Below are 27,761 nucleotides of genomic sequence, written 5' to 3'. Positions count from 1 at the left end.
TGTACTGTCATCAGGAGGTTGTGCGATTTGTGTTTCACACATTTGCGATAGCCTCAAATTGCACCATGAATTTCGTGTAATGGATTAAAACTGTCCATTTCTTAGCAGAATATGTGTACATACGGCACATGTCGCGTATTCTGCGGAGAGAATTTGTGAAATCCCTAATTAACTGAGTAATACTAAACCACTTCAGTTAATAATTTTCGGTGACAACGGAAAACAACATTACCAATTTCACGAAAATGGCATAACTTTGGAAATGACAAGGCAAGATTGACTGCCTTTAAAGTTAACCGACGAAGATGATAGAATGCACAAAACGTACATACCTCCGATGTAATTTGGCCTTCAATAAAATTTTATTTACGCTGATATTTGTTACAGGCAAAGGAAAACATTGAACTTAAGTGGCAAAGGTTCACGAATCAAAACGGTTGACATTACCGAGCCCCCTCGTCGAAAGCGGCCAGTTGGACCATTTATTTTTTACAGGTTCGATCCGTGTCCTTCAAAGTGGCTCACAGTACGAACACTCTCGTCATAAACGTCTGACAGTATTTTTGCACAATTGTACATTACATATCTTCAACTCATAGTTTGCCCCTGTGCAAATTTCACTTTGTACTCACAAGAAATTAGGATTTTAGAGACCAAAAGTAAGGGCCAAAATAATTTGGACCATTTATAATTGTTGTTGCAGAAATCATGTGGTTATTATATTTTTAGCAACGAAAATTGGACATTACAGATGCATTATTATGTAGTTGGGACCAAATTTGTTTGTGTCACAAATTGGTCCGTAAATGTCAATGGTTGCGATTTGTGTACATAAATGTATATATATCCATCCATATCTAACATATACTTACGCCGAAATTGACAATGGTTACAGCCAGCAACAATTCAAGGAAAGACGAGAAGTAGACAACCCTGGACCGAATATGGTTAGTGTGCAGACATGTAGTAAGTAGAGTATAGTGATGGAAACACGTGACTGCTGTCATAGCAAAGTATGGACTTCTATTCTACGCGCACACCAGTCATATGCTTCTATTGTGTCGCATTCAGCGATTTCTAGTAGTCATAGACGCTATATTGCATGTTCTTATAAACTCCGATTATTTGTAAAATTCCATGTTCGTTTTTATTTCAAATGTGTGCAAAATAGTAATTTGTATGTGCAATCATATGTAAATACCATAAAAATGTGCACGCATTACGAGTGATACAACTTGTGGTGACAATTATTTTAGACTTACAGTTCTTATTTGTCCTGTATGTGCGTCACGTTGGTGTAACACTTACAGAGCCGAAAGGATATTGGGGAAAGGTGGAAGGAACTTCCCTGTGATGAGAAGAAGAGGTTTCAGGACATGGCTAAGGCAAGTGCCAAGGAACTGGGCGAAGAAGTTGCAAAGAAAGCTGCAAAGGTACTTACGTGCTTAATGTTTTCGTAACTGCATTTGGGGAGGACCTTCTATCGACACAATGCTGGTTAAATTTTTGTATTAACGTTCACGTTAATAACATTGTAGAGTAAAATACAAGTCCGCATATCGTTGAAGGCAATTGTTGATATCGTGAACCGGTGTAACGAAGCACAAAAGCAGGCAGTCATTGATATTAGGTTCGATGGCCTCCTCGGGTTAAAGTATACCCGTATAGATCACAACTTCTGCCAATGGTTGGTACAGAACTTCGATCCCGATACGTGTTCGTTGAGTGTTCATGGCCGTCACCTGAGGCTCACCTGTGAGGAAGTGCATGTCTTATTGGGTATACGGTCAGAAGGCAATGACATGCAGTTCACTGGTTCAATAGACGCATATCCCAATATCTACGAAGAGGTTGGAGCTATTAAGGGAATCATTCCTTTGAACCAGTTGAGAGTTTATCTGACTGAGAGTGATGGTGCGGATGACGAGTTTTGGCGAAAGTTTGCGTTGTACGTGTTGGGGGCCATGTTGTGTCCTACCACAATGATCGCCTTGAGCCTGTCGTTTGTTCATGTCGTGAAGGACGTGATCGGTATGCGGGCATGTAATTGGGCAAAGTTGACACTGCAATTTCTTGTCAGAGGTGTTCGGAAGTATAAGATGAAAGGTCAACGCGAGGCAACTGGCTGTGTTTTCCTTCTAATGGTAACGTAATCAACCGTTGTTTGTTTTTACCATGCCGATTACATATTTCATCCATTGCTGTGCATATGGTTCAATAAAATGGCAGTCGTTGCGAAGTACAAACTTACCTATTATTGAACAGCATGACAAATATACTTGTACGGGCCACATTTTCTGTAACCACAAAGAGCTTATCTGTTTAACCAGAAAGCTACATGGGGATTATGCCATCGAGACACATAAACACATAGATATGATTGTGTTGTAAGTTGTATGCATTGTTAACGAATACGGATTATTTTGTTCAAAACTGTATACTAAATATCTTTTCCCTCTTATAATGCAGCTATTTTACTTGGATCGTTTTGCCCCTCCCTGTAAGATTACGTCGGCTACTACACGCTCCATCCCTCGGCTAAATGATTGGGGTGATGCCGAAATACGGGAGACGCGGCGACGTATGGGAAGGAAGCAAATGTTGGAGCAACATGAGGTAATCAACCCATTTGTGCACATTTGACAGCATTGCCCCACCTGTGCTATGGAAACAGTGACAGACTGAATTTGTGTTCCTATGACTAGGTGACAAGTAGTGACAAACAGTGACCCAGTCCTTGGCGTATGTAATATTTTCAGTTTGTCCCTCCCTATTTACTCTCAAATACTCAAACTTTTGGGGGAAAAACATGAAGTTTCCATGTGGACAATATTGTAGCCTTACAAATTCAATTTTATGTACTACTTCCGTTACGAAAAGAATTTTGGTTAAGCCCTGAAGTCAGATTTTTGGAAAAGCTTGAAGATTTTGGTTTTTTAACCTTGTACAAATGTCAAAACATTGTCGTTCTGTTATTGTTAGTTAGTTTGTAATTGAAAGTTTATCTTTGTTTATGTAAATGGGAAAAGGTAAAGTGGTAAACATGGGATCGACTGTGAAGTTTTTATCCACACTAGATGAGCATCATTTATAACAAATATTTTATTCATTTCAGACAAATGGAGTGATTAATTTTTATTAGATATATTTAATATGTAAGGTGTGTACACATACATTGTGTGCAACTTAAGAAAGAAGACCGAAACTTTACGATTCACAGTTGAGATCGATTAACGATTCAGTACATTACCATTTGCATTCATGATTTGAATCCCGATTTGACAACTATGTTAGGTGGAGTTTCATCCAACAATAGCGGAAAGCAACGACATTGATGACGCAATCGACACACACCATGCCAATAACAAACAGAAACCACGGATTGATGAAGTTCGTTTGAGCAAGGTTGAGTTCGACATTGGTGAACTTAAAGAAACCATGAAGCAAGTGCTTCACAGCAATGCGGAAATAAGGGACATGTTGGTCAATTTCCGAGGGAAGGAAGCTGTTGACAATGTAAAGGTAAGCAAAAGCAATCAGTACACATGATTCGCACAGTTCACAGAGGTTACTTGAAGATGAAATATCGTAGTAAGTTAATGTATGTGTTTGTGTGATTAGGTGGAGTTGACTCAAAGAAATTGTAACATTAACATATCCTCCAGCATTGGTGAACTCAAAGGAATGCTGAACGAACTGGTTACAGCTATATTGTCTGGGAAACAACCATTTAATGAACAGACACATATTGCTGAAATGAAGCAAATGATGCAGCAAGTGCTAGAAGGTTTATCAAAAACAACACAATTGCCTCGCGCAGAGGAAAAGGGTGTTGACCCTACCGTGGGAGTCGAGTTGCATGATGGCGGCGTGGTGTTCCGAACTTACTATGGTAGCCCAAATGAGGGTAATGTTCAAGATTTATAGGGGGTGGATTGGAAGGACAATACTGTGAATGGAATGTTGTCCAATGAGAAAATTGATATGCACGTTGGACAGTTGTGTACCGTCCAAGAAGTTGGGGACACGCACAACAACCGTGGCCTTGCCTTGGAGGAAACATACGCAAGCGAAGAAAGCAAATCTCTTTCGGTTCAGTTTCTGGCCATGAAGAACATTGCAAAAAAGAGTTTATCTTCCTTTAATGATTTGCAAACCCTACGACCAATGCGAGGAGAAGCAGACAATGTGCATTCTTCTGCCGGTAAGCTTGCCCAAACATTGGGAGCGGGACAAATTGTGACAGGCACACGAAAGAGAAGAGGAAGAGGAAGAGGAAGAGGACGAGGAAGAGGAAGAGGTGTTGGAGCGACAGACGTAGGGGATATGCATTCGTGCAACGATAGCAAAATAAGTACTCGACTTACTGCAGAAAAATTCCCAAGTCGCCACATCACTTCACATTTCGTATGTTTCATTACCAATTGATGCCGACATCATTACTAATCATAATTGAACCATTATTTGTGTTGTATTTTAATAGTTGTCATTGTAGTGCAAGTTTGCAGTAACAAATGTTGTACAATTGTCTTATAGATTTCGAACAAAGTCCTGTCCAAACTACACAGGTTGGAGAAGCGGTTCCGTTCAGAGGTTAGACATCGCTTCACCAATTTTAGATGCATAAAGATGTGTTATGTATGTTGTAAATTACTTTTCTGAACAGTGTTCAGTTAGTTAGCTGTTTATATTAATAGGAGGAGTTGATGTTACTTGATTGTTTATATTGATAGAAGGACTTGATGACACTGGAGAGTAGAGAGGTTTTATTAGCGGCCGAACAGAAAGTCGTTGACTCTGTACTTGACGACAGAAAAAATGAAAGGTACGGATGAGTTTAGTACTCACAATTAACCTATTCCGTAGTATTTGTGAAATAAGTTTGAATTCCACAATTTTCATTTGTCGTACTATGTTTTTTTTTATTTTTACGTAGGGGATATGCATTCGTGCAACGATAGCAAAATAAGTACTCGACTTACTGCAGAAAAATTCCCAAGTCGCCACATCACTTCACCTTTCGTATGTTTCATTACCAATTGATGCCGACATCATTACTGATCATAATTGAACCATTATTTGTGTTGTATTTTAATAGTTATCATTGTAGTGCAAGTTTGCAGTAACAAATGTTATACAATTATCTTACAGATTTCGGACAAAGTCCTATCCAAACTGCACAGGTTGGAGAAGCGGTTCCGTTCAGAGGTTAGACATCGCTTCACCAATTTTAGATGCATAAAGATGTGTTATTTATGTTGTAAATTACTTTTCTGAACAGTGTTCAGTTAGTTAACTGTTTATATTAATAGGAGTTGATGTTACTTGATTGTTTATATTGATAGAAGGACTTGATGACACTGGAGAGTAGAGAGGTTTTATCAGCGGCCGAACAGAAAGTCGTTGACTCTGTACTTGACGACAGAAAAAATGAAAGGTACGGATGAGTTTAGTACTCACAATTAACCTGTTTCGTAGTATTTGTGAAATAAGTTTGAATTCCACAATTTTCATTTGTCGTACTATGTTTTTTTGATTTTTGTAGCTATCAGTGCTTTAATTTTTCATTCTGTATGATTTTGATGGGTTTATGATGGGTTTATCCATGTCGTATGTAGGATTTTCTTTGAATTTAATGCAGTGGCCTAGGGAAAGATCACTGGCTAAATTTCCTGTCTGAAGTTTTCTTCTGTTGGTCTTATCCTGCACACATGTAGCTATTGGGAAAATTGCAAATCACTGATATTTTCACAAAATATTTACAAATTCTTGGAAAACTTTATAATTTTAATTATGAAAGTTAATAAAGTTTACCAATGATTTGCAAAATTTTTTGAAAACTTATAATGAAGTGCAATTTTCCGTAGCTATTTTCTTCTAGTCTGCTTACATTTTCCATTTTGATCATTTTGGGATATTGTTGGCTCCAGTTTGTAAAAAACATGTATTTTTTTTTTTTTAAACTTGCTCACCTGTAAATGAGCATTTCAATTTTCACATATTATTTTAGCAAATACTATTGGACATGTCATAAGTTGTAATATGTAAAACTTTTTCTTTTTACTTTTGTTTTTTCAAAACTTAAAACTAATCTTAATTGGATTGGAGCCTAGTAGAATCAGGAATATCTGGCATAGTTGTACAACAGAAAAACTAATCTTATGTTGTAGAGTTAAGCCAGATACGTTTAAGTTGTACTAGGCTGTAGGTTGCTTCTTACTGGTTCATGTATATGTCTAATGTAGGGACATTGTCGTGTCTATGAATCTTCATGAAATGCCTTGCGAATGTGCTACGCGACATGACAAGCGCACGCTTAAACCAGGGGCATAGCTATCCGACACGGTAAGTCCTGGCATCTGACAATGTTATTTCCACTATATTTTCATGATGGACATTTCCATGTACGGACATCGTTATTTCGTATTACATTTAAACAAATTACAAACCTTATTTCGCAAGTTGCCTCGTGTGTTACAATGTTCCAGCCAATCAACTTGGTCGCGGTTCAATTGACTAACGGACAGCGGCAAGTACACAAAGACGGGAGGCATACTGCGTGGTTCTTTCCAGTATATCTGTCGGTAAGTAAGTGTTTTAGGTCAGTTGTGTATTGTAGAAGACATATTTTCAGAAAACTTTGACTGATTGAACTTTACACACCAAACATGCAGACTTTGATACGAAATAAAAAAACTCAACCTCTGAACCATGAAAATATCGTCAAATCATATTTTGGACATGACAGATATACTGGGGTGCTTGATGCATGTCAGAAGGTAATATGAATGCCCATCCCATTGAAGCGAGTAGATTTAATATGAACGTCGTAACATGATTGTCGATCCCATTTACATAAATGTCAATGTAAATATGAAAGTACGTACATGTTCGCATCCCCACTAAATAATGTCTTTACTTGTGTTTGTGTGTAGATTTACATGCCTTTTAATTATAAAGGAGTACATTGTTTGTGCCTAAAAATAGATATGGTAGACCGTATGGCGTACCTATTTGACTCATTGGCATCCGCCACACTGGACACCAACAAGCTAAACGCGGCAAAAATGTCGGTATGTCGTGCTGAATTTCACAAATCTACTTCCACACTGTCACATCCTGTACATAAACTAACCGTCTCATTCTGAAACAGGTTCAAACAATGCATGACTTACTGTAACTACAGTTTGGAAATGAATATGTTGTTCACGTGCGTACCTTTGACGTCCGCATGTTAGTACAAAGGCCATTACAACAGCTAGACGAGTAATCCACAAACCCTGCGTCACATTGACTTGACTCTTGAATCACTCATTTAACGAACCTGCTAATATTTTACGAGAAACTGAATGTTACATTTCATTTGTAGCACTTTTGACTGTGGGATGTTTGCGATCAAGTACATGCAGCGGCCTGATATACCCAACGGTCCACACAAGGTACATTCTACGGCTTAATTTCCAATTGCGAAATAAATCTGTTTATTTCCTACCGCTATAACTGTACCTGATTTGTGTTTTTCGCTTTCTGTACATAGTTTCATCCTTCTGTGCGTCAGAAGTTGGTGCTTGACTTCGTTATGGATGTGAACAATACAAAGATCGGTGAGTATCCTTCGTGCATGTGATTGATTGCAATTACAACAAATATGGCAGCGATTTTATCATGGGTTGCCAGTACGGGAATAATTTCGATGCCCAACCACAACTGGATTACTGCATCAGCTTGTCGTGACAACTTTTTAGGTCGCAGCTGTGATAATACTAATTTCCCACATGTATTGATTATACACATAATTCCAATGTTTGGGACTGGAACAAACGAGGGAAAGTAGTAATGTTTGTTTACTTTTATCGTGGCCAGTACGTAATGTGATACACATAATTCCAATGTTATGGGTACAGAACAAACAATGCAATGTGAAATTTGTCCAAATGAATATAGTAATGTTTGTCCAATGCAATGTGATATTTGTCCAACAAACAATGCAAGTTGAAAGTACTAATGTTTGTTCGGTTTTAGCACATGAATTATGTTTGTTCGATTTTTTGAATGCCATGATTTTGTCCAAAACAAAGCAAAAAAATCCCACAGAACAAACAAATAGCAGTGACTATAATGCACCAACAGGGGTCCACCTGTCCACAGGGGTCCACCTGTCTTCAGGTCAACCACTGTAGTCTGGCAATGACCGTTTCTGCAATCCTCCTAACTGCTGCACCATGTGGGCCCTCACGTGCAGTTAAACTAAACCCTTTCATATGTGTAACTGATGGACTCTGACGTTGACTTTCACACATGTCATGTTGTGGTTGATCCACGTGTGAACAGGCACAAGCAAGTACAAGTTTTAAACAGCAAACGTGCCACAAATTTTAAACTGCAATTAATGTCATGTTGCATACTGTCTAGTTTGTTTCCAGTGTATCGGTCGGTAAGTAAGTGTTTTACGGCAGTTGTGTATTGTAGATGACATATTTTTAGAAATATTTGGCGGACTGACTTTACACACTAAACATGCAGAGTTTGATACTAAATGAAAACTACTAAACATCTGTACATGACAGATATACTGGTGTGAAGAAGTATGACATCCTTTACATAAACGAATCCTTGGAAGGGCAACCAACCACATAGGAGATATATAAACAGAAGATATGTGAAGAAGAATTATCCAACCATGTGGGAAACTTTGAAGGGGAGTTGATTACTTCATAACAATGCACAAACGGAGAAAAATTGCACAAAAAATAAAAAAAAACCATACAACATACCATTAAAACACAAAGTAATGACATTCATTTTTTTATTTTATCAGCAAAAGAAAAAACTTTATTGATGAAAAAGCACATACAAGGTGTGAATGATACATCAATAAAGAGGAGCTTGGAGCTAAAAAAGCTCCAACCTCCTAGTTGGTGAGAGACCAACGAAGAGAAACAAAACCAGAAGGAAAACAATAAGAATGTAACTCAAAGCCCATCCTCACAAAAACGCATAACAGGACAACTAGATGAAACTCCAAAGCAGCATGAACAAACTTGAGACCATACAGCCAGGCTTTAGATGAAGAGCACAATGCAGCCACAAGCACCATGGCCAACTTCAGACCATGAACAAGATACCAACAGCCACACAACCGAAACAAGCACACAGAGGTGAAACAGCAGACCAAATATGCTACTTAGCAGCAACCACCAAAAGACATACAGCAGCAGTTTGGATTTAAATTTACAGTTAACATCACAAATCTGCAGTTTACAGCAGCAGTTTGAACCATTGACAGCAGCTCCAGATCAGTGAACTGCTATTTGACCTCCAGACAGTAGCCACCAACACCAGAGCTGCAGCAGAGAAGAACCATGACATGCACTGCAGCCCTACAACTTAAGCTACACAACCCAGATCCCGCACTTCTGCGCTGAATGGATATAACCAAACCAGGAAATCACCTAAAGATATACTGCTGCATCACACTACCAAGTATGACCCCATTTCAGTCTGAATTCACACAGATCACAGCAGACACCAGCTACAAGCCTGATCCATTAGACCTGATCCAAACCTCACAACAGAAGCCACCATTGAGACTTGAGCCTGATCCTTCAACGTCCAAAACTAAAAAATAACTACAGCAGCAGACCTCCAATAACTTTCCCCAATCCAGCAGCAGACTTCCAATACAGCACACCAAAACATCATTCCAACAATTGCAAAAAGGCTAATATGCAGTAGCAAACTTAAGCCTATTCCTTGATCCCATATAGCAGCAGCAGAGTACATATATAGCAGAGCAGAGTTGAAGCACAGCAGAGCAGCAACCAAAAATGAGCATGCTTGACCCCATAAACTAAGGCAGAGCAACAACCCAAAAATAAGGCAAAGCATAGCAAAATTGAAGCACAACAGAGCAAAATTAGCCACTAAGAAAATCTGCTAATACGAGGTATACACCCACTTCTCCTTGCTTCCATCAGCATAACACAGATTGACCAAAATCCTGCACCCTATTTGCAAAAAACACCAAACACCACCCCCTCAATCAGACTTTGATCCTATCCAGATTATTGACAATGTCCTCCACTGAATACTGTAGGCCTTTATAACCTTGCTTACGCCAAAGTGCAACCCTCACTTTTACCATCTCAGCCAATTCAGGGCCATCAACAATCTTCTCATTAAAAAGGCAATCATTCCTAGCTTTCCAAATCAATCCTAGCTGTGCAATACAAAAGAATACATGTATAAAGTAGCCTAGGATTTGGGGAACAGAATGGCTAGAACACCCCATTCTAATTAAGCATCTGCCAGCATGGCTTGGGCTTGGTCCAACTCAGCTTTAGTTGTCTGAATTGATGCAGAACGATGTGTAATTTGGGAGAGCATCATCCTTTCTTCTTGATTAAGCTGGTCATGTTGTTGCTGCAGATTAGCCTTTTTTTGCCGGACAGAGGCAAGTTCTGCCATGAGTTTGGTTTCCTAAAGTTCAAGTGCTGAGTGTTGCTCAATAATGGCTGTAGAGGTTTGCTGGCTGAGTTTTAGTGAAGTAGATATGGTGTGGGCTTCGTTTAGGAAATATTTTTTGGTTTGAATATCCTTCGAGCAAGTCCAAACCATCTCTGAAAGGGTTGGCCATTCCGTGATGATCATGGCCAATTGCTTCAGTTGAATGGGGTTGAAAGGATTAGGGGAGAGGTTTAGAACAGCAGTAAGACAGGCCAATGTTTCATCAGGTTTGTGGAGAATGATTTCTTCAACAGGGGTGTTAATGAGGTTCATGAAGGTGGTTAAGGTTTGTTGAGTTTCAGCATGAAAGAGATACAGCCTTTGAGGCAATAGGGATATTTCGTCTAGATGTTGTTGAAGAATAGAAAGTTCGGTCCAAATATCCTGACATGGACCGATGGCCTGTGAACATAAATAGTTTGGTGAGAATATATGCTTGCAAGTAATAAAGAGTAAATAGGATGAGGTTGGAAATGGTAGTACCTGTCCTGATAGCGTGCGCGCAGATGGTTGGCCTTGTTCGGCTGCGGTTGTGGCAGCAGGAGGGGTTGTTTCTGGTACTGATGAAATGGCAGCATCAGCTCCTTCAAGCTCCTTTTATGGTTCTGCTAACAAGGGAAAGTGATGAGGACCTTCAAGTTCTGTCTCAGACATTGGATGTGGAGATGAGTCATGTATTATGTCCATCCCTGTAATTGGAGAACAATAGCAGTTACTTAAAGAGAAGTTTTTTTTTTTCAAACGAATAGTCACATTTGTATTTCTATTTACCTTGGTTGTTGTGAACTTTTGGTTCAGGGGATTTTGTATTGTCATCTGTTGGAGAGGATTGGTTATTGATTGAAATGTCAAATTCAATCCTCTCTGATTCTTTGTTTGAAGTTTGGAAATTGGACGGGTTGGATGGTGATGGTTGAGGGCTAAAGACAGAAGAGACAATGTGTTGAGGAGAAGTGGAATGATGTTGTGATGCAGATTGTGTAGATTGCTGTGGCGAAGACTGTGAAGTAGGTTGTAAGGAAGTTTGTTGCGATGCTTCAGGTGGTGGTGGAGTTGGTTGTACAGTGGGTTCTCTGGGTACATTGTTGATGGGACTGGGAATTGGATGAATGTGTTAAGGAGAAGTGGAAGGATCCTCATCATCAGCAGCAGTAAAGAGTAATCTCTTTCTTTTTCTCTGCACAAAAGTAAGTGATCAGTCGGGCGTGAATGGAAATTGAGATGATGTAAATATGTAAAGTGAAGGCATACTTGGTAGAGCTGCCCTGAAGGATTTGATGTTGTTTGGCCAACCATTTGGCTGAGAGGGATATCCCAATCACTTAGGTCTGTACTTAGAGCTGGAGCAGTGGAAGGCTCTTCTCTCTTCTTCGCCGTGACCTCTGTCTTGACAGGGGTATGGGTGGTAGTTCCTCTCTGTGCTTGTGTCTGCGCGGCTGCGAAAGAGTCTACCATTAATTTCGGAACTGAGGGGGTGTTTGTCTGAGTAGTTGCATCCATTGGAGCCTTGCCTTTATGTTGGTCCCTAACCAATGGTTCAGCAGCAGGCTCAATTTTGGCTGTCAAAGGTTAAACAAGTTAGTGTTGTAGAGAAAAAAAATAAAATTTACATGACACAGTCAGGGATATGAAGTATATAAAGGAAGAATACCTGCAGCCTTAAGCTTGGAAGGCGAAGATATGGGGCCCTGATTATGAATACAAGTGTCGTGAAGGCAGGTTTCAAGTGGCGTACAGAAAATAATGGCAAACATAAGTCCCCTCCAATGGTCAAAAGCAGTCGAGCAATCCGCAGCAGGTTTAAAGAAGGGGCCAAAATCTTGGAAAAGTTTGGTGTTCTCTGTCAAAATGGATTCAGCTTGCGTAGGATCTTTGAAGAAGATTCTGGAGCCAATCTCCTTATGGATGGTTGGGTGGAAATAAGGATAAGGGATACCTTGGGAAAGACCTAATTGCCTGGCCCATTGATTGGGACAGTATGTCTCAAAACTGCAGTTGGACATCTTGGCGGTGGATATGGAACAACCAACCAACACATGTCTAGAGGTGAGAATGTGTCTCTAAGTCTCATTTTGTTCTTGGACTTGCTCATTGTGTAAATCAGAAAGGTCTACGAAAAGGAAGCGAAGTCTGCTGGAGGAGAATTCAAAGTTTTGAAATGGCATGTACAGGTTGAAAGGTCTCTTCGAAGGAAGGTTGTAAAACATGGTAAGCTGATTTCTGAAAGTGAGGATGGGTTGGCTGTTATAAGTGAGCAGTTGCTCAGCATAGGAGTAGAAAATAGGTTTCACGGTGTTAGCTAGTGGAGGTCGTGCCTTAGGGAAATAGGCATACAACCAGGCCTGGAAGAACCAGAAGGGGCCACCATAGTTGCCAGAAATCTTCTTGTGGACAAAGGAAAATAGGGCCTTGTAAAGGGTGGAAAGAAAATAAGGGGCTAAAGCCATAAATTGGCCATCTTGCATACATAAGGCAAGAGGGAGGTACTCTTTCGTGATCTTGTACCCAGGGACACAAAAAAGAAACTCACAAAGCCAAAGTAAGTAAAAAGCAGTTCTTTCTTTGTCGTGGACAGGGGAACCAGGCTTGCCTTTGTATTTTCGGGCGAAATCTGTATAACACATGTCAGTGTTTAAAGTAAAGCTCACTTTTGGAGGCTTAAGGAGAGCATGAATTGGATTGCCCAAGATTGGGAGACCAGTCAAATGAGCTACATCTAAGATAGTAGGGGAAATCATACCAAAATTGAGGAGTAGGGAGTTACAAGATTGCGACCAAAAGCATGCAGCAGCAGCAATTAGCCCTTTGTCCATGTCATAATTTTTAGTTGATAGTCTAATTACTTCACTAATACCCTGGTGCTTCCATACTTCACCGTCGTGACCTTCAATTCTCCTGGCCCAGCTTCGCCAAACGGAGTCTGGTGACCTCCACGATCTGAGTGGGTTTTTGCTGACATTCCAGTTAGTCTACTTAAGTCCAGGTTGGTTGAGTAAAAGGTTCTCACCATTACCAAGGGGATAGTATGAAGCTAGCTCGTCTGGGAAGTAAGACGCGAAGGTAGGGCCTAGAGTAGCCTTAGCAACAGAGCTTGTGCTGGGCAATAGGGTTGCACCAAATTTTAGAGGACCGATACGTGCTCTGATAGGGTCTGGGAAGCGGAGTAGGTCTTCATTGTTCTCCTCAGATGGTGATGGTTGAGATTTTTTTGGCGCCATAGCTTAGGGTTTTGTGGTGCTCGGGTTTTGAACGGCAATGCTTGAGAAGAAGGAGTACAGTCTGGGGAGTTCGAATCAGAGGGAAATGAAGTGGTTTGAAGTTGAAAGGGTGGGTCTTTTATAGCTTATGATGGGGCCCGTACTAATAAATTTGCTATTGGGCCCAAACAATGGCCCCCTTGTTGAAGTTATATATCATATGACTTGGACCCCCACAAGGGCGCATGTCACGCCCCAAAATTTGGACAATTAAATATTAAATTAGGACTAAACCCCAATCAATATTCCATCATCCAAATCCTAGGGGTGAAACAAAAATCTAAACATTCTAGTCTCAATAAGGTAATTAACAAAACACCAATCATACCATGCACCATAATTTCATAAACTATCTAATATATCCAACGTTACAGTAACAATAAATACTTCAAAACAACTTAAATAATGTAAGGTTACAACCCAAGCCAAATTTTCCAAAATACTAAGGTCATTAAAAAAAAATAATAATTACATAAATTAGTATCAACCCTAAGCTCAAGAAAAATAAAATAAGTCCAAACGACAGGTCCTACGATCACGGTTATTTCTTGTCACCACCAAAGCCCTTACTAATCCTGCAAAGGAAACTCAGCTGTGCTCAGCAGAACGCACCCGAGTTGTCAAGAGACAAAACGGGTCAGTATACAGGTATACTGGTATGAGTACAAGAATTGACACCCACGTGTCCACCAGACACAAACAAAAATACATTAAATTCTTATTACAGGACAAGACAAGTAGTTCCAACCGCACCGAGATGAATGGGTAGTTTCTCGAGACACGGTGGCATTTAGTTTCTTGTCCGTACACAACGAAATATAAATATATTATAAAATAAACAAAATAGAAATAGAAATATGGTGGGTCAGCCCTGCATAAAAAGTTAGTAAGACCCACCATCCTGCAAAACAAATAAAGTTAGTATAATTTAATCATAAGTAACTTGTTGAAACAAATATAAAATTACACCGTTTCATACTTAAATAATTCGAATTGATCAAAACTCAAAGAACGAAAGTTGTACAGAATCAAATTTCCTATAAGACAACGCGAACGAATTTAACAGAAACTGAACAGGTTAAGAGAAAAACTTGATATAAAAATCTAGACAGAATTCAATCGAAAAATCTGAAGCTGAAAACGAACCAAAACTGCCCCAAGATGATTTTTTCCGAAAAATTTCAAAACACGAAAAGTGTGCAGAATGATGTTTTACTTCAGTTTACGCAAAACCAATAAAAATGAGCTCGTTTCATGGGTTAAAACAGCCTATAAAATCTGCATTACCAAAATGAATCAAACCGACAATAACCAAGGTCATCCGATTATAAGTTCTAATCGATCTTTTTAATAAAAAGCTACAACACAAAAGTTGTCCAAAACCACGTATACATGCCTCTCCTCAAATTTCATAATTTATTGAGGTCGATTACTATTTTTCAAGATGTACAAATCAATAAACTCATAATTAAATTTTTGTACCTTAACTCCACCACTTCGGCCCTCCCCTTCCGGCCTACACATATATCCCATGTGCCTCCTGTATATCTAACACCGCTCCGAAGCCAAACTTGCACGGGGATATCGTCCCGAGTTTGACTCACACTCCCCGGATGGTTAGCATATACGTACGCGCGTAAATCAAAGCACTCGTCTACTCATGAGAACGATGCAACAATATAAATAACATCTCATCAACATCATGAGACAAATATAACAATGCCGGGCATAAGGCATTAAACAACTCTCATAATCCTCACTTTTTTATACACTCTTTCTCCCCATCACTCAAATAAAACAACAATCCATGGAGTCATGGTGGAGTATAAGGAATTTATCTATAGGTTCATAATTAATTTTAATTTCATATGACCATGAGTGTAATTACAACCATAAAATAAATCCATATAAAAATCATAAACATGGCATACACAACTAATCCAAATAAGTAAAATCAATCCTTCATTTACATGCAAATACAAAATTAATCCAACATCAAATAAAAATAAATAAATAAAAACAACGAATTAATCAATCCTTTAACCAATATCTATGGATTCTAAGTTTATTTTAATTTTATATAATCATGAGTGTGATTACAATCATAAAATCAATCCATATAAAAAATCCTAAATCTTGCATATACAATTAATCAAAATAATTAAAATCATTCAATCATTTAAAAACCCTAAACCTTATAGAAACAATTAATCAAAATAATTAAAATTAATCAATCATCTATAAACCCTAAACCTTGCATACATAACTAAACAAAATAATTAAAATTAATCAATCATCTAAAAAAAACTAAACTTTACCTACACAACTAATCAAAATAATTAAAATCAATCTATCATCTTTATGTAAATATAAAATCAAACTAATATTAAATAAATAAATAAAAACAAAGAATTAAAGATAAATCAAGGGAAGTGGATTTTGTACTCACAATATTATTTTGAAGATCAAAGAAATATTTAGAGAACTAAAAGAGCCACCAAAACAAAACCCTAATCCTTTTTATTTTTTTCCTCTCTTCCTCTCTCTTTCCCGTCTCTCACCCTCGGCTTCCGTGCTTGGCTTATGTGATTAAGCCCTCAGACGATAAACCTCGCACTCTCTCTCTCTCTCTCTCTCTCTCTCTCTCTCTTCGTGGCTGCCTTCACCTTGCAACTTCACTTTTCTTTTCTTTGATTTCCTGATTCATAATCTAACCTAATTCACTTTATAATATTATACTAAAACCTAATCCTATTAGAACTTAATCAATTATTATAATATATTATATTATATAATACAACATAATTATAATATATATAAATATAAATATAAGATAAAGTATATATATATATACCTATATATATAACACCTCTTTTTTTTTTAACAAAAACAAATATAAATATATAAATATTTGGATTAAATATATATAATTAAGTAACAAATTAAATTAATTAATCACCACCTTAAATTCATTAAATATCACATTAAATATTCATGTGACCACACAATTAATAAAGTCAAAAATAAAATAAGATAATAATAATCATAATAATAAATAAATGACTTAAGAAAATTAGGATCGCTACAATATACACACCTCAAAAGAATCTCGTCCCGAGATTCGAGAGGAGAGGGTACTAAGCAAAAAGTTCAGGGTGCATACGCCGAACTTTCTCTTCTAACTCCCAGGTAATGTCGTTCTCATCTTCACTCCATTGCAACAATAAATTATGAAATTTGAGGAGAGGCATGTATACGTGGTTTTGGACAACTTTTGTGTTGTAGCTTTTTATTAAAAAGATCGATTAGAACTTATAATCGGATGACCTTGGTTATTGTCGGTTTGATTCATTTTGGTAATGCAGATTTTATAGGCTGTTTTAACCCATGAAACGAGCTCATTTTTATTGGTTTTGCGTAAACTGAAGTAAAACATCATTCTGCACACTTTTCGTGTTTTGAAATTTTTCGGAAAAAATCATCTTGGGGCAGTTTTGGTTCGTTTTCAGCTTCAGATTTTTCGATTGAATTCTGTCTAGATTTTTATATCAAGTTTTTCTCTTAACCTGTTCAGTTTCTGTTAAATTCGTTCGCGTTGTCTTATAGGAAATTTGATTCTGTACAACTTTCGTTCTTTGAGTTTTGATCAATTCGAATTATTTAAGTATGAAACGGTGTAATTTTATATTTGTTTCAACAAGTTACTTATGATTAAATTATACTAACTTTATTTGTTTTGCAGGATGGTGGGTCTTACTAACTTTTTATGCAGGGCTGACCCACCATATTTCTATTTCTATTTTGTTTATTTTATAATATATTTATATTTCGTTGTGTACGGACAAGAAACTAAATGCCACCGTGTCTCGAGAAACTACCCATTCATCTCGGTGCGGTTGGAACTACTTGTCTTGTCCTGTAATAAGAATTTAATGTATTTTTGTTTGTGTCTGGTGGACACGTGGGTGTCAATTCTTGTACTCATACCAGTATACCTGTATACTGACCCGTTTTGTCTCTTGACAACTCGGGTGCGTTCTGCTGAGCACAGCTGAGTTTCCTTTGCAGGATTAGTAAGGGCTTTGGTGGTGACAAGAAATAACCGTGATCGTAGGACCTGTCGTTTGGACTTATTTTATTTTTCTTGAGCTTAGGGTTGATACTAATTTATGTAATTATTATTTTTTTTTAATGACCTTAGTATTTTGGAAAATTTGGCTTGGGTTGTAACCTTACATTATTTAAGTTGTTTTGAAGTATTTATTGTTACTGTAACGTTGGATATATTAGATAGTTTATGAAATTATGGTGCATGGTATGATTGGTGTTTTGTTAATTACCTTATTGAGACTAGAATGTTTAGATTTTTGTTTCACCCCTAGGATTTGGATGATGGAATATTGATTGGGGTTTAGTCCTAATTTAATATTTAATTGTCCAAATTTTGGGGCGTGACAGCGCACCCCCATGACCCCTCTCTCTCTGATTCGCCAATTTTTTTTAAAAAAATTTCTTTTTTTTTTTTTTCTTTCTCCTCCAATCACCAGCCCCCACGTGTGTGTGTGTGTGTGGGGAGGGGAGGTGCAGGTGGTGATTGGAGGGGGTCCTAATCACTTCCACAAGGTTAATTCATATGATATTTAACTTGAACAAGGGGGCCATTCTTTGCACCAAGTTTTGCCAATCTCTATGGACAGATGGTCCACTTAATCGAGGACACGTGGCCAAGTCTGAAGGAATGTCCACCACTTTAAAGTGGGCTCTCTGCATGTGGGTCACCTAAAAGTGATAAGGGAAGTTTTTAGCACCAGTCATGGAGTTAGTGGGCACACTTTCAGGAGAAAGCATGAGACAGAGCAGCTGTCGACAGAAGTTTAAAACAGCTTCTAGCCATGAAATAAACACAAGAAAAGGGAGATCAACAGATAGAAGTGGAGGTTTAGTATACTTAGAAAGCTTAGAAGGGAGATCGTTGATTTTGATATCCGTATACTGTTTTTGTGGCCCATCATTGCATAATCCCACACGTCTACACCATAACTGCCACTGTAACTGCCCCCGACTTCGAATCTTCAAGTCCCCTCTGCCAAACATTGACTCTTCCCCGTCGACCTTCCTTTCACCATTGTGGGGGCATGTCCCTCATCATTAGTGGGCACACTTTCAGGAGGAAGTATGAGACGAAACAGGAGCCTTGCTCTGTCGACAGAAGTTTCAAACAGTTGGTGGCCATGAAATAAACACAAGAAAAGGGAGATCGACAGATAGAAGTGGAGGTTTAGTATACTTGGAAAGCCTAGAAGGGAGATCGTTCGTTTCGATATCCGTATACTATTTTTGTGGCCCATCATTGCATGATCCCACACGTCTACACCATAACTGCCACTATAACTGCCCCCTGGCTTCGAATTTTCAAGCCCACTCTGCCAAATATTGGCTCTTCCCTGTCGACCTACCTTTTCACCATTGTGGGGCATGTCCCTCATCATTATGAGACAAAAATGGATAGAATATTGTCCACTAAACATAACCACAATCCTTACAAACTGGGCCACTGAACCACAACACTTGGCCACTCACTGTTACTGCCCTGACTTTGAATCATCAGACTCTGCCAAATATTAATTTCCCCTGTAATTTAATCAAAATATATTCAGTGTCGGTAAACTTGAAATTATGTTTGAAATAACCTTGTTCTGTATTGTAACGACTTAAACACAATTGTTTTCCTACATTTTACATAACGAAAATACACAACTTATTTACATCAAAAACAAAATATACATCTCGGGTTTGTAATAAAAAAAACCGAAATTACTTTTTTTAAAAAAAAATTTCACTCATATTTTCAGCTAAATTATTATTGGATATTAGATTAAAAATTCCTCTTTGCACCTATTTTTCCAACATCCTCCCAACAGCTGCTCCATTCAACTAACATTGAATCTTGCATGCCACCTGACTTACACACTGGAGCAGTTACTGGCAGTGCTCATGGATTTAGTGGCCAACCTCCAAGAGGAAACATGAACGAATTGGGAGTCTGTATCTGTCGAGGAAAGGCTAAAAGGACTTGGGCACAGGTGGCAACTTCAATTATATGCACTTCGACAAGTACAAGTGAAGGTTTTATGTGGTTTGAAGACACAGAAATGACCATGCAGTTACAGAAGTTGCACAGAAGCAGTTGCAGAATTAGCAGATCATGGGGTCCTGGGAAATAATAGCTATAAAGGGCAGAATGTTTGCAAAGAGAGAGGACATGAACAACAACACCACTTATTTTCTACATTGCAACTTCTGAGTAGTTTTTTCCCTTCTACTTTCTACTTTGTTACAAACAACACAACAACTTACTTTGTACTTTCTACTTTGTTACCATCAGTTCATCGAAAGAAGTCTTCATCCTTTTCAGGCATTCGAACCAATACCACAATTGCTTGATTTTCTTCTTCAACTTGTCAACTTTAAATTACTGCTTCGTTGTTGTCGACATAGGCCCACCATAATTTGACTAACAATAAACTCATACTTTCATAGTTAACATGAAATAATTTCACAACTCCTGTTCGTAACTCGTAATTCATATAGCAATCGGCATGGAGATAAAGTAACGAGTTCGTTGGGTTACTTTCTCCAAGTAACACCCAAAATTAACTGCCACTTGGATTATATACAAAATGCATGTGCTGGTATGTAATTTTGCAAACCCACATGGACAAAATTCGTATTTTACTCGAAATATAATACTAATTTACCGAAAAAGTCATACCAAATCAATACGAAGCCAAACACATCGTTAGTTGATAAACCACACCGCAAAAAACCCTTCAGTTAGATCCAACCAAATATGGAACACAAACAAGAAACCCGCAATAGGAATCTTGGAATACAGACGTAAGCCAATTTCCCACCCAAAACAATACAAACAACCCATATATATCTCACCTTCAATTAGTTTTCAAAATGACAAGTCACTGCAAACACAAATGACAACATCACTCTAAACAATATGGGAAATTTACAACTCGTGGCCTTGTACATAGGTAACGTTGTGCCATTTCCTGGCATTGTACGTAACCAATGATTTACACGTTACGTACAGCAATCCGTGCAAAATGAAAACTACATACATTATTTTCATGTGTTTTCAATAGCTAGTACTGTCTACCTAATAAATTAAGGGAATAAGTAAATCATACAAATTATACAATTACCTGATTCACCTCATCAATTGTGGTCGAATCATTTTTGCACACTGCTGCTTCAACACTATCGTATTGGCCCGCAGGCTGCTTGGGATCAGGAGAAGCATCGAAAAATAGTCGCCGCTGCTTAATGTGCGGTGTACTTGGATCCACCAACCCAGTTTTGCAGCGAACGAGCAATGACTCCGCATTGTACTCACGCTCAGTTATGTGGGGTGTATCTACATCCGAGTTAGTACCCACTGTTCGGCTAAAACGAACCTTAAGACACGTTCGCTTTGTGTGCCCAATGCATTTGTAATTCCCACATTTTCTTGGTCTTCGACAGTTGGACGAGGCCCATCCCGGGTTCCCTTTTGTCTTCACAACATCAGGATCTTCTACTCCAAATTGTCGAGGGAATGAATGTTTCCCTTTGTCTCTATTTCCATCGTTCAGATTCCTCTCATATAACTCCTTCATCCGGCTCGTCATCGGAAGACATGCATCCCTAGCCTCTTTGAAACCTTACGTTGATTGCGAGGCATAGAAACACATTTCGTTGTAGGAAGAACTCAATATCCCATACCGGGTCGTGTGTGTTGTAGTGCTATCAATTGAGGGTTGAGGCCATTGCTGGCCATCCTTGCTTGCAGCCCTTGTCCATCTATGCAGCACACAAGTTAGGGGAATTTGCGTTAAATTTTCAGCTTTCATAACACATATCATGTGACAACAAGGTAGCCCCAACGACTCAAACTTCATGCAAGAACATCTCATTGCAGCATCCACTGGACTGTGTGTTACTATCCATGATCTGTCCTTCACTTTGTACTTATGAATATAGTAGCATTTCTGACCATCCGGCAAAGGGAACACGTCCTTGACATTCAACTTCCCCTCTTCTAAGATTTCATCACGGAACATTGTAAATATATTTCGGGTGAATAGCTCAGCTCCATGTCTCTCTATATCTCGCAATGGAGTAATCAATACCGGAAAAGTGTTATTTGTTTCAGCATCATCTCCAGCCTCGTTATACCTTATCCTTGCAAGAGCCCGATCATAGTGCCTAACAAATTCATATAGCTTCAATTTGTGTTGGAGGAAAGGATTGAAATAAGCATTCATACACTCCGAGCGCTGAGTGCTCTTCATCCCAACAAAGAAATGTCCACGCATATATGCCTCAGCCCACATATGACACTTCTCATATGTCTCCAACACCCAACTGCTGGTTTGAAGTCCAAATTTTTCGACCATTGTCATCCAGCCATCCTCAAACTTTGTCTCATCCGTTTCCATGTCCATGCACTGCTTGAAAGCATGTGCAAAGCCACTTATGTGAACATTTGAAACAACATTTTTCCCAAGATGCCAATTACAAAATCGATGTCTTACGTCTAGAAATACTCTTCGGCCTCTCGCATCGCCTTATCCTCACCTGTCAGTACGGACACAAGTGCTTTATTGCCCATCGCCTCCATAAATGTTTCCAAAACCCATGTGTATGTCTCAATTGTCTCATTAGCTAGCAAAACACATGCAAATATTGTGGTCCTAAAGTGGCTAGTCACACCAGCTAACATGACAAAAGGCTTCTTGTATGCATTGGTTCTGTAAGTTGAGTCAAATATCAACACATCACCAAACTTTGCATAGTCAGCCCACGATTTTGAATCTGCCCAGAACAGATTTTGTAACTTGTTATCGTTACACACATCATACTTGTAAAAAAAACGTGCATCAACATCAAGTTTTGCACATAAGTAAACCAACGCACCCTGCGCATCACCATCCTCAACTTCTGCTCTACGTTCGGCTTGAATATGGTTGTGCAGATCCGTACGGATGAAACCAACATTCTCATAAGGCCCGGATTGATTTACCATATAGTCCATGATTTGGCTAGTCTTCACACCGACGTTGTGCATAGCCATCGCTTGAGCTTTGTCAGCGCTGTTTAAACTGTGATGTGACCTCAGATACATCACACAGTGTTGTTCCGCCAATTCATGGTTGTGGTCTGCGACGAAGTGAGTCACAACATACTTTCCCCCTTCACCAGCATCTGCATCGTACCGTATGCGAAATTGGGCTTTGCAACCTACTCTTGTTAGTGCCTTGGGAGCTCTACTTTTCTCAGCAATACGGTCCAAGTATATTGGTAATCTCTGACCTTCCCTTGAACACAACCACAGCCTACTAACGACCTTTCCCTCTTTATTTGTGTTAAATCTGGATTTTCGTATACTAAATCCCTTGGCTTTAGTATACGCATTGTAGAAAGCTTCTCCATCTTCGACTGAATCAAATTTTTGTTCCAGAATAGCACGTTCAACATCACCAACCATGTCATTGCCATGAGCATCGTCAACTATTTCTTTTTTCACATCAGCTCCGCCATCTTCAACGTTCATGTTGGTTGCTTCTTCATTGCTTGGACCAGCTTCGCAACCATGATAAGGTTCCACCAGACTTTCATTCATCAAAACAATGTCATTTGCTTCATTTGGAATGTCATAATCATCACCTTCCCTTTTAACTTCCGCTCGAGCCATACTGCACATGACATTAGTACAAACAATTACTTGATAACCGAAAAATGTTAACACAAACACAAACATGACATTTTCACACGGTTTAGTTGTTTGTGCAAACACAAACACTCGCTTGAGAAAGAGAAAGGTTAGTTGCCAATGGAGGGGTTTCCGTTTGAGCGAAGCGTAGAGCGGTTGAAGTTAGGATGGGGGTTTAGTTGACGGAAAATAGCTGAAGTGAAAAGGGCAGAGAGACAAAGAGGGAGACAGAGAAAGGGAGACAGCTCCATACCTCATATCTAGTTGGAGAGAAGGGTTTCACTTCAGCAATGGAACCAACACAGGCTTGTAGTTACGTTGTTGTTGGAAATCGCCCATTATACTATTCCCTATAGAGCTTCGTCAATGGAACGAACCCGGCAGGGGCTTCTCGCTGTTAATGGAAATCAACAGTTACACTGACCCAACCTTACACAGAGAGGAAAACAGAGAGAGATAGGGACGAAATACAGAGAGTGAGTGGGATGCAATCATGCAAATACGAGCATTAACCGGTTGCCCCGGTTTCAAATTTTTCACAATTAAACAATTCAATGGTCTTGATCAATTATTGTAATCTAACGGCTAACAATTGGGTTGCATATGGTGTGCAACCTTGAGGGGGTTGCACACTTAAACAAAACCCTTCTAACTTAGGGTGTTAAGGGAATCTAAAGCTAATGACTAAAATATACTACAGCAAAATATATATATTATGCAACAAAATGATTCAAAAAGCGTTCACAATAAAAACAAAAATAAATAGATAACAATGTAACAAAACAAGCCAACAAGCACAGACCACTATTCCAATTATATAATTTTTAGATTTTTTTTTATGTAGATATTTTTTAAGTCCTACAAACTAGTATAAAGGTATATTAAACTCAATTTTAATAAATTCTCTCATATCAAATCCCCGGCAACGGCACCAAAAACATGTTGTGAAATTTTAAATGTACTCGCAAGTGCACGAACCATATAATAGTATAGGCAAATGAATACAAAGTCGAACCCATAGAGACTTGTGAAAATTAATTATTTTGGAATTTAAATTACCTTAACCTAGTTAACAAATCTGAAATTTTTTATTCTAAATTCTACTAATGCAACACAGTGACAAAGATAAAGTTGGAATTGATAAAGTAATCAAATAAACGGGACTAAGGTCTCAGAATCCACACTCAAATATAAATAATAATCAAATAACATAATTTGATCAATTCCCTTAATGTCCAACACAATAATTTAGAATTCAATCTTAATTATTATGAAAGATATCATCGTTTAGTTTATTTAAAATAATAATCTTATGTATGTTCTTCCTCGCCTAATTATTCAAAATTAAATCATCTAATGTATCTGTTGGCAACAAATCACAATAGATATCCAATATTTGATTTTTAATAAGGATACGATCAAGGCAAGTAAATTAACTCGAAAATTTCAAATCATGAAAGAAACCAAATTAAATTCATATCCAAAATTCACTAAATTAATTTAAAAGTGACAAGAACAATTAATCACTAAAACCTCAATTTAGGGAATATGATCAGATCATGTATTCAATTACTACCATACAAGAGGCTTCATCCTTAACCTTAGTTAATAATTTAGCTACTCATAATTATTTTAACATACACACTAAAGTCAAACATGAAAATAAAACTTACAACTAAAAGGAGAAAATTAAATACAAGACCGAGCTCTCTTTTTTCCAAAAGCTCTCCTCCCTTTTCTCATATCCAGTTCATCTCATTTTTAGAGCTCACATAGAGCTCAGTACACACTCCTTAAGTTGTCTAATCTTTAGAAGCCAGTATTATTGAGATTTTGAGTCTAAAATTGTTGAAATTTGATGCATCGATTTCCATTAACAGATCGCACGCCTCCATCTTTGTCTCCATTTCTCCTTGTCTTCCGCAATTGCATTCAGTCTTTAATTCAAAGATATTGTTAAGAGATTATGTTCATGAGCCTGAGGAAATGAATTTATTGCACCTGCATATTTGCACAACTAAGTCAATAGAGTGGTTGGAAACTTTCTCTTTCTTTCTTGTTTTTTTATTTTATTTTTTTTATTCTTTACTCCTTTATTTAATATATTATATAATATATATATATATATATATATATATATATATATATTTATATAGAAACTAACAAATGGGTGGCTTTTCAATTTTTTAATTATATTTTCTTTATATTATAATATTATAATATATATATATATATATATGAAAATATATCATTTATAATAATTTGTATACAACACTCAAAATCACACAAAATTATAAAATAATACTCGTTATTAGACTAATAAAGTGTATATTAGCAGGCTAAATATGTAACGTTATGGCACTTATCAGTTAGTGAACAAATTCCGAACATATCATATTCATAAAACAGATCATAACAGATTCAATTTTCATATCTGAACATAATAATGGTACATCCAATAGAACATATCGCATCGTCATCCAACTAGAGTAATCGGTTCCGGATACCGATTAAACACATCGCCACTTGACAAGTGGCTAACGAGATCTCGTAATCACATATATGTCATGGACCCGCATTAACATGCCATCCCCCATGACTTCGGACTATCTATGAATGCCATAATAGATTTCAAACATAGGACATTTGTTCACGTAAACAAATATCATTTCAGAAATCATAACTTATCAAATCACATTTGGAACATAATTCATATGAACATATCTTTATAATAACGTTACTCACAGTGGGCTTCTAGAAACGGTTGCTTCCAAAAACGGTTGGGGGTTGGTCAGTCTCGAGTCTTGACCTACAAAAACAAATGTACATAGCACAAAACACGTCTCATTATTACTCATTCATATGGCCATACATGGCTTAGCTTTCTTGCTTTAACTTCTTATTCATTCCATGTCACATAACTTGTTCATATTGAACCACAAAATCGAATTCGACACATATTTTCTAATCCACTTACATATGATGTTTCTTAGCTTATTAATCCTTAATGGCTCATAAATCATGCCTAAGAATGCCCGGAAAGAGATGGGAACAAACATATGTACTTAAAATATCTTTTAAAACACATGCTGAAAATAAACTATTGGCTAGAGTCAGTTTTTCGTCGCTAGAGCCAGCTGAAGGAAAAAACTGAGCTTGCTCAAGCCACCACTTCGTCGCTCGAGCCAGCTTTTGTAGAGTTCAAAATACTAGGAGCTCACAATGTTGGCTCGAGCCATCACTTGGTCACTCGAGCCAACTATGAATTTTCTAGGTTTTAAAACAAAAAGTTTGGCCTCCAAAAATGTATTATAACTTTAGAAGCTTGCATGGCCATTCCAAACTCATGAAAACACTTTGATAATCATAAAAACATTTTAGAAAACTCAAATACAAGATGATTCACAAATTATTTGCTCAAAACCTCTTAACTTTTCCAAGATTGAGCTCCGAAGTTCTTGCATGTAAGAAATTCCTTTTCAAAACATGAATTTAAATGGTAAAACAAGATGATTCAAACATGCATGTGCCAAATAACTTACAATAACAATTTAGATGCTCAAAACCAAACTCAACATGGCCAAACTTCATATTTCCATGCATTTATGTCTCAAATTCATTCAAATTCTTTCCTTCCACTTTAAACACATGCAATTGAGCTTCAAACCTTTATGAATTATGCATGCATGTGACTTCTAGCTTTTAATTTCATCTCTAATGGCATGAATGATGTTCAAACCTGAGAGTTCTTGACAAGTTCATACATGCATGTATGACTTAGCACCATTTCCTTCATCTTAAGCTTATTTTATGCATTTAAACTCATAATCTTGATGAAATCTCATGCTAGATGACTTAGATTCACAATTTAGAGATTGAATTCTTACCTAGAGTCTTTAATTAGCTAGATACTTGCACAATCTTGAAGAATTCAAACCAAAGCCTTCAATTTCTCTTCAATTCCTATACTCTCTCTCTCTAAAAGTGAACTCACTCTCTCTCTAGAATACAATTTCAGATTTTTTCACTCAACAATGGGCAAAGATGAGCTCAAATGAGCTTAAGGCTCATGTTTATATAGTTGTAGTGGCTTAATACAATAATTAAAACATTTGGCCCACCAAACACAACTTAATTAATTAAACTGAATCAGTTTTTAATAAAATTTGCCATATGATTCAAAAAATTCCGAATAACATATTGATGTAACTAATTTCAGTTCGGAGGCCAAT

Source organism: Camellia sinensis, chromosome 13 (assembly GCF_055761805.1).
Source record: "Camellia sinensis isolate YWXY chromosome 13, ASM5576180v1, whole genome shotgun sequence".
NCBI classification, from domain to species: domain Eukaryota; kingdom Viridiplantae; phylum Streptophyta; class Magnoliopsida; order Ericales; family Theaceae; genus Camellia; species Camellia sinensis.
The sequence above is the reverse complement of the archived record's forward strand: the minus strand, read 5'-3'. Positions refer to the sequence as shown.